The sequence below is a fragment of the Linepithema humile genome, chromosome 2 (assembly GCF_040581485.1).
Source record: "Linepithema humile isolate Giens D197 chromosome 2, Lhum_UNIL_v1.0, whole genome shotgun sequence".
Lineage (NCBI taxonomy): Eukaryota > Metazoa > Arthropoda > Insecta > Hymenoptera > Formicidae > Linepithema > Linepithema humile.
In genome coordinates, this window is record NC_090129.1 from 17,074,580 (window position 1) to 17,084,480 (window position 9,901).

General features: G+C 27.3%; 1 long non-coding RNA gene across 3 annotated transcripts; it reads right to left on the reverse strand.

The window, feature by feature from the left end:
- Positions 1 to 1,110: 1,110 nt before the first annotated feature.
- LOC105679012 (uncharacterized) lies at positions 1,111 to 9,459 on the reverse strand. Of its 3 annotated transcripts, XR_010888352.1 has the most exons (7): positions 8,965 to 9,459; positions 7,748 to 7,880; positions 7,399 to 7,657; positions 4,255 to 7,240; positions 2,713 to 3,614; positions 2,394 to 2,621; positions 1,111 to 2,277 (listed from the first exon to the last, which is right to left on the reverse strand). It is a non-coding gene; the product is annotated as an uncharacterized lncRNA (long non-coding RNA). The 3 variants fall into 3 exon arrangements; XR_010888351.1 differs by having other exon boundaries at positions 2,388 to 3,614; XR_001101779.2 differs by having other exon boundaries at positions 2,394 to 3,614; positions 8,965 to 9,457.
- Positions 9,460 to 9,901: the final 442 nt, after the last annotated feature.

Genomic DNA, 9,901 nt, shown 5'->3' on the forward strand with positions numbered 1-9,901 from the left:
AATTTTAATATTTGGCCAAATACAATACAACATGTGCTAAAGCCTACTTCTTTTTACTATAGGTATATTCTACAAATATTATGTTTAATTATACTTAAATTTTATATTATTTATCTATATTATACTATTCTAGTCTTATTCAAACGTTTCATTCATGATCAATCCATTTTGTTTCACAATCAATGCTCGAAAAATTTAGAAGAGTTCATCATTGCAAAAATAGTGTATACGATTACACAAATAACATGCAACAAATAGAGCATGTAATTTTACAAAAATAATTTTATAGACTTTTGTTATTAATTATGTATTGTAATATCTTACTTGCGTTACGGCAGAATTCTTTTACAATGCGCGATTTCTTGCTGATCTCTAGAACGCAGACTCTTCCTTTCGTTTAAAAATCTTTGTGTAACAGCAAAGTGCAATTTTACTGTTACTCTACAGAAATGGCACGATTAGAATATCAGATGACCATTTTCTTTAAGTAATTTATAAAATCAGGTAGCGTTTGAGTAAATTAATAAATTTGATTCCGTATTTCTTACACAATACAGTGATTATATATGTTTCACGATATCGAGTTTTTAAAAATTCAACCTCTTCTGGTACTCTAGAACAAATTGATACTAATTGATTGTAAGAAAGAACAACGTATATAATTTGTGAAATATTTCATATATACAGGAAAATATAATAATTTTAAAAATTTATTTACCATTGCATGAAAAAGAATACTTTTTTTAAAATTAAATTGCATGCGTATGTAAGTTTTACTTTTTTTTAATGTTACTCAAATTTATATGTGGGTCAAAACTTTTTCCATTTAAAAATGTTTTTTCTTTATTCTCTAGGAAAATGTATTGAATATTTTTATGGAATAATTAAATAAAACGACTATTTTTTGAAAGTACAATATAATTTGATGTGTATGTATTTTTAGTATAACAATTAGCAATACATACTATTTATTAACATTTACATCAGTCTTCAATTATACTTAATTATACTAAATTCTTATAAATGTTACTTCAAAAATGCGTTTCATAATTAACAAAAATTACTTCCATATCTAAAATTAGATTCCGCAAACTGATCATTATGCAATCATTGATAGCATTCAGTAAGTAATACAAAAATTTCTACATAAGCATAATATTAAAATAATAAAATGACGTAGTTTCATAGATGTTTGTAATATAATTAAGAGAATTGATACGTTATTTATACTTTTGCTTACACTATGTCTTCAATGTATGTAATTTTTAGTTTTATGAGGTGTCATGACTGTAATTTATTTTTTAATTATTAATAATTATAAATTTTAAATACAATTAATTTAAAATTTGTTCAAACTATTTTAATTTATAGAAATGTATTTTAAATTAACAATTGAAAAGACGCGTCTTTATAATATTTAATTTTTGTAGATTTTTGATAGTTATAAACATTTAAGAAATCTTGTATGATTACAGAATATAACTGATAAGTGTTGTTTTCTAGATTTTCTAGAAACAAACAAATGAAAAGTTACTAAATGAAATAATCAAACGGTATAATAAGCTTTCTTATGTCTTGAATATTTTCAAATTGTATAATAAAATCGTTTTACATCTGTTACAGCTTGCATTTTGTTAACAATAAATTTATTTCTTCTTATACTGACAGCACAAACCATTCTATAAGCCAAATACAACTAAAAAATTTAAATTGACATATTTTACCAATAACTATTATTATACATTAGTATTACAGTTTGGAAATTTTTAATAATATAATAATAATTAAAGAGTCCTAATGAACTTAAATTATTTAAAGTACAAAGAATGTCCAAGATACATGTATGACCAAGATAAACGTAAAAGTATAAGAAATCAAAATTAAAGTAAACTATAGTGACTGTGAATATCTTATTGTCGATAAGACAAATTTTGTCTCTGCCGAAAAGTCAATTGTTAGTTCATAAAATTGTTTTACTTTATAAAATTATAAGTATAGTTTATAAATTTCAAGTAAACTACATATTAGCAAAATATATCAAATACATTGTACATGTGTACTTAATAAATTTCAGAAATGTTACATTGCATTTTTCATAACATGTAAATTTATAAACATATTTGTAATTTTATGAACATAAAACGAATAATTACACTTCTAATATATTATTTTCTTTTTATATTATAGATTGTTTCAATTGCCAAAGCCAAAACTGCTGATTAGAACTGGTTGTCGAACTTCTTGAATGCCGTTAGCATCATTCACCTTTTGATAAACCTATATAAACGTTTATAAATATTTGCTTGTGAAACAAATTGTCTGGCTATTGTTTGGTTTTGTTCTGCTAAAACGCGACTCAAAAAAAATAAAAAATTAATTAAACATACTGTCACCTTTTTTCTTCAGTTTGGTTGGCTTCCTGACGGTCCGGCTGTGCTTGTTAGCTTCTGCCAACGTGTGTCTTTAAAGTGGTGTGTATGATGATTAAAATGCGACTTAACGTCAAGTGATATTTTGGCGGTACAAAGATTACATCGCACCTCAAAATCACCACTCGCATTACAATATTTCCACACCCAACTCAAGTCGTGATGGTAATAATCACGTGTGTTCATAAAATGCTGATAATGCAAGTGATTTATTAAAAGTTCAGAATAATACGGTAAAACTGTTTTACAAATAATACATATTGATGTAGATAGAGCATAATACTTAAAGCACATCCATGGCCATCCTTCGCCGCATTTTCTTTCGTATAAAGCAACATCAGCATGTCTCTCATTTACATGTTGACTAAAGTTTGTAGTGTCGATATAATAATCTTGAAATTTGCAAGACTTGCATTTTGCTTGAAAACACCTCAATATTACGTACTTTTCTCGTAATAGTTCTCTTTTCTCTTTGATAGTGAGTGGCATAGACATTGCGTCCGTTTGCATATTTCTCAATTTCTTCAAATGTGTGTCACCTAATAAATAATTTTTTATTGTTTTTGAAAGAGGAAGAGTTATAATTTTGCCACAATTCACTATTTTACATTTTATCGTAAAATCACCAGTTTGTATGTAATATTCTCGTTTATTTCTGGTCATTTCATAATATGCCAATACCATTGTAGAATGTTGGCATAAGTGATTGTGATAATTTTGAAACAAAAGTTTTGTACCACAAACAAGACAATTTACATATTTGTCAAAATACATTTTCGGCATTTCTCTTCGTTTTTTGGTTGCTAGGGATATGAAATCTTCGTTATGCTTATCACCAAAATGTTTTACAACGCATTGAAGATCAACGAACAAAAAACTTAATTCGCAAATCTTACACCATGCTCGAAAATTCTGTTCCAAAATTTTTTCAAAATGATCCCACACGTTGTCCTTACTTATTTTTACTCGTGACATTATGTCTGTTTCAACTGACTAGACGCAGATAACTGAATACGATATACAGGAGCCTTTGTAACGAAAAGTGTTTTGTAGAAGAAAACAAGGCAGGAAAGAAGTTATAGTTTCTTATTTGAATGTAAATATTGATACATCGGTCAAGCCTATCTAGCAGATATCAAGAGACGCGGTAGCATCTCGCGTCCAGTTTGCATAGCAATGACACATCTAAGTGCAAGACACAATTACAACTTATTCTTTAAACAAATAATGTTTTAAGAGATATTATACATTTAATTGTTTGTATCTTAAATAATTACTATATCAAAGAAATACTTGTAATACCGAATTAATTGATAAATTGCAATTTCTATTCAATGATTGCAGATATATAAAAGTGCGCATTTATTTTCATACCACGTAATATATATTGTCCGAATATATTTTGCAATATGTTTATATATTATTGGTTTGTAATTTGATTTTTTTATAATTTTATAAATATTTCGTCAAAACTATATTGCTAAGAATATTACTATATTAATATTACTAAGAATATTAGAATTGTTTAAAATATATTTTATGTTTTTTTTTATTGGACCATTCAATGTTTATAATTTTTGATAAAAAGCAAGAATGTAAGAAAAAATATACAGAAAGATATTTTAACTATTTATTTTAAGGAATTTTAATTAAATAGATATTGTAAATTGAACACAAGTAAAAGAAAACGAATAAATGGCAGCATAATAGATCATCAATTTTTGTTAATTAATCTACAATGTTGTACAGGGTGTTCTATAGGAATCTGCTGAAATTAATTATTTGTCATTTTAAACACACATGCAAAGCGGAAATGGTAACATACCTTAGCAGATGACATTTTGCAGATAAATGTTCCGAAGTGACTAAACATGACTTAATCTTCGGCTATATTTTAACAAAACAGTTACTGTTTAATACTGATATATATAAAGTTGACAAACTAGTACATATGTGTTAACCTAATATTTTTTGTAAGTATTTCTAATTGAGTACTGCCGTTTCACAATTTTGGTTTTATTTCCGACTACTAAACCTACAATATTATTTTATTACTAATACGGAAAGATAATAAAAATATTAATTTTATAAAATAAATTAAATCTCCAATAATATGATTAATTTTATTATTTCGCTAATAGAACATTTGCCAAAGCCCATTCTTTTACTATAGGTATATTTTATAAATATTATGTATAACCGTACTTAAAATTTATATTATTTATTTATTTTATAGTATTCTAATTTTATTCAAACGTTTTCTTCATGATCAAACCATTTTATTTGACAATCACTGCTTAAAAAATTTAGAAAAGTTGTTCATTATTGGAAAAATATTATGTACGATTAAACAAATAACGTGCAACAAATAAAGCATGTAGATATGCAAAAATAATTTTATAGACTTTTGTTATTATTTATTTACCGTAAAATTTTATTTGCGTTACGGTAGAATTCTCTTACGGTGCGCGATCTCTCGTTGATCTCTACTCGAACGCAGACCTTTCTTCCCGTTTGAAGATCTCTGTGCAATAGCACAGTACCATTTTAGTGTTACTCTGCAAAGATGGCACGATTAAAATATCAGATGACCATTTTCTTTAGGTAATTTATTAAATCAGGTAGCGTGTGAATAAATTAAAAAATATGATCCCGTATTTCTTACACAGTACAGTAATTAAATATGTTTTGCAGATATCGAGTTTTAAACAAATCAACCTCTTGTGGTACTCTAGAACAAAATGTTATTAATCGAATGGAAAAAAGAATAACGTATATAATTTGCGAAATATTTCATAAATTCTGGAAGGTATAATGATTTTAAAAAGTTATGTATCACTACACGAAAAAGAATACTTTTTCTTCGATTAAATTGCATGCATATGTATGTTTTACTTTTTTTTAATGCTACTCAAATTTATATATAAGTCAAAACTTTTTCTATTTCAAAATGTTTTTTCTTTATTCTCCAGAAATGAAGAATAGAGATTTTTTCGAAAAATGTATTTGTATCGAGTAATTAAATAAAAAGACCATACTTTATAAGTATATTTTGATGCGTATATTTTAAGTATAATAATTATAAGTATATACTATTTATTAATATCCATCTCAATCTATAATTGTACTTAATTATACTAAATTATTACATACATCATAAAAATGTGTTACTCCCATATTCAAAATTATATTCAGCAAACAGAACATGATGTAAGCATTAAGACTATTAAGTAAGTAATACTAAAATTTCTTCATAATCATAATATTAAAATAATAAAATGACGTAATTTTATGGATGTTTGTAATTATAATTTCGAAAACTGATACGCTACTTATACATTTGCTTACACTCAATGTGTTTAATTTTTAGTTTTATGAAGTATCATGATTGTAATTTATATTTTTTAGTTATTAATAATTATAAAATTTAGATACAATTAATTTAAAATTTCAAGATTGTTATATTGACACTACAAACTTTAGTCTACATGTAGGGGAAAAACATGCAGAAGTTTCTTCATACACAAAAGGAAACGGAGGAAGATGGCCGTGGATGTATTTTAAGTATCATGCCACATACACTTCACAGTGTCTTTTTTGTCCAAATGTCTTTTCACCGTTTCAATTGCATGAGACATACTGTCACCTTTTTTCTTTAGTTTTGTTGGCTTCCTGACGGTCCAGCTGTGTCATACGTTCTTCGCGTACTTGTCAGCTTTTGTCGATGTGCATTGTTCAAACCATTTTAATTCACAGAAATATATTTTGTATTAACAATTTAAAAAATGCGTCGTTATAATATATGATTTTTGCAGATTTTTGATAGTTACAAATATTTCAGAAATCTTGTATGATTTCAGAATGTAACTGATAAACGTTACTTTCTAGATTTTTTAGAGAACAAACGAATAAAAGTTACTAAATAAAATACCAAACGATACAATATCGTTTCTGAACGAAAATCTTGTGTGACAGACTTGTAATTACAGAATATAACTAATAAACGTTATTTTTCAGATTGTGTTATTTAACAAACAAATAAAAAATTACTAAATAAAATTATTCAATAATACAATAAGCGTCTGTATTGAATATTCTTCAATTGCACAAAAAAATCGTCTTACATATGTTACAGCATGCATTTTGTTAACAATAAATTTATTTTTTCTTATACTGATAGCACAATCAAATCTATAGGCTAAATACAACTACAAAATTTAAATTGACATATTTTACCAATATTAATTATTATATATTAGTGTTACAGTTTGGAAATCTTTAATAATGTGATAATAATTAAGGAGTCATAATGAATTTAAATTATCTAAAGTACAAAGAATATCCAAGCTACATGTACGATCAAGCTGAACGTAGAAATATAAGAAATCAAAATTAAAGTAAAATATGGTGACTGTGTTAAAGAACTTATTGTCGGAGAAATAAATTTTTTCTCCACCAAAGAGTTGATTGTTAGTTTATAAAATTATTTTACTTTATAAAATTATAAGTATTGTTTATATATTTCAAGTAGACTACATAAGCAATATATATATATATATATATATATATAAAACTCATTCAACATATCAAATATACTAATAAATTTTCGAAAGTGTGATTTTGTATTTTTCATAAAACGTAAATTTATAAACATATTTATAATTTTATAAACATAAAACAAATAATTACCCGTCAGAGATATATTATTTCCTTTTCATACTATAGATTGTTTCAATCACCAAAGTCGAGATTGTTTTTTCATGTCGTGCTGATTGTCGTGCTACTTGAACGTCGTTATTTCCATGATCAACCTTTGGATAAATCAGTAAAATTATTTATAATATTTGCATAACAAACTAATTTTGTGGCAATTGTTTGGTTTTGTTCTGTCAAAATGCGACTTGAACAATGTCTCAGATTAATTATATGTATGCATAATTGTATTGACAATACTTTCATTAAAACTTACTGTCACTTTTTTTCTTTAGTTTTGTTGGCTTCTTGACGGTCCTGACGCTGCGTCATACGCTCTTTTCATTCTTGTCGGCTTGTTCAGATCAATATCTTGACAATAATAGTTTAAATCCGTTAATTTAACATCAAGTTCTATTTTGGTAGTACAAAGATTGCATCGCACATGATAATCATCACTCTGTGTACAGTATTTCCATTCCCAACTATTGCCTATTTTTGACGTATAGTCAGAAAGGGGTGTTTCCTGATGATCGCTATTTAAATAAAGTTTTAAATATTTTAAATGAGACGGTAAAAAGACATTTGCACAGAAAAGACATTGTAAAGAATCTTTAGCATGATACTTGAAATGCATCCACGGGTATCCTCCCTTTTCTTCTTCGTATAAAGTAACTTCTTTATGATATTTTATTACATGTTCTCTAAAGTTTTTGTCGATATAACATCCTTGAAAAGTGCATCCTTCTAATTTGCAATCTGCTTGAAAATTCTCCGTTATTAATTTCTAATTTTGTGATAGTTCTGATGTATTTGTGACAAGAGTTGGCACCAGTGCTGCCAGTCGGGCCGGGTTGCCCCTCCAGTCCCTTCCAAAAACCAGGCTATGCCCAGTAACGTATTGTAAGCGTACGGATCCCAGTAAATATAAATCTAAATTTTTATTTTTTTGATAACACAGATTGAAGACTAAATTTATGAAGAATAAGATAGGATAAAAATAATTATTTAAAAAAAGGAATAGGATGAGAATAATTGTAAAAAAACATTCTTGTATAATTATAAAGAAATACTTTATTTGGCAGAAATTATTAAGAATAACAACATTTGTTGCAAGGGTAAAAAAAACTGCCAAAAACCTTACCAGTATCTGTCTGTTCACTGGGATTGTGCCAAAACTGCACCCACAACACGTTACTGTGGTTACCATGGTTACCGTGCGCGCGGCCTAGCCGTTGGAGGGGCAACCCGGCCCGACTGGCAGCACTGGTTGGCACCATAGATATATTACATATAGATAGAGCTTTGTACCATTTTTGCTATAATGCAACACCTGCCAAGATAGTGACGGTTTTTCCTCCTTCGCGCATGCGCATTCGTATATTTATCTCGGCGGATACAGCACTTTTACATAAAATTAGGTTATATCCTTGGTTGTCATGGATAAACACTTCTGTTTTCTGAAGATAAATGCGTGATTGCACATGCGCGAGGGAGGAAAAGATAATTTTATCTTGGCAGGCGTAAGATTCACAAAGCTCTATCTATATGTAATATATCTATGGTTGGCACACACATTGCGCCCGTTTGCATATTTTTCAATTTGTTCTTATGCTTGTTTTGTAAATAATATTTTATTGCTTTTGTTTCAATACTAAGGCAAATAATTATGTTACAATTTACAAGTTTACACTTTATCTCAAAATTATCAATTTGTGTGCAATATTCTTGTTTATTTAATTTGATTTTACAATCTGCCACTTCTGTTACAGAATGTGAAGAGTGTATGTGATTGTGAAAATTTTCATACGGAGCATTCTTCTTACAAACTAAACATACTAACTTTAATTTGTTGTAATATATCTCCGGCGTTTCTATTTGCTTTCTGTTAACTATGGATTCGAAGTCGTCTTTATGCTTTTTACGTAAATGTTTTAAAAAATTTCCAAAATTGATATAGGCCAAACTTGATTCGCAAAACTTTCACTCTGCTCGCCAATTCTGCGGATTTTTATAATAATCCCACACATTGTATTTAGTTAATTTTACTTGTGACATTATGTCTGTTTCAACTGACTAGCCGCAGATAACTGAATATGATATACATGAGCCTTTCTAACGAAGTGTTTAGAAGAAGAAAACAAAGGAAGAAACATGCTACAGTTTTTCATTTGAATGTAAATAATAATATGGCAGTCAAGCCTATCCAACAGATATCAAGAGATGCGGTGGCATCTCACGTCCACTTTGCGTAGCATTTACACAATCCTGCACTAAACATGTTATTACTTATTCTTTGAACAATTGATATTTGAAGAAATATTATTAATTAATTATTTGTATCTTAAATAGTTACTGTATCAAATACAATAGAATTTGCCAAATGTATTGATATTGCGATAAATGCAATTCATACACTCAGAGAGATGAATGATAGCAGCAACCAAAATTTATAATGTTCTTTGGCACCGATTATTTTTATAGATGTTTTAACAATATAGTTGATTTTTTGTCAATACAATACGTATAAGGTTATTACATTGCTAACATTATACCAACAATTTCTATAAAAATGAGTATCGTGATTATAATTATATTAGTAGGTGTCATAATTATATTATGCAATCATAATCCAAATATCAGACACTTTTCTTTCAGTGTATGTTAATTGCAGATATAAAAAAGTGCACATTTATATCTATATCTTTTTGTATTTCGTCCGAATATATTGTGCAATATTTTTTTTATTTTTTGACAAATAATTTGATTTTTTAATAATT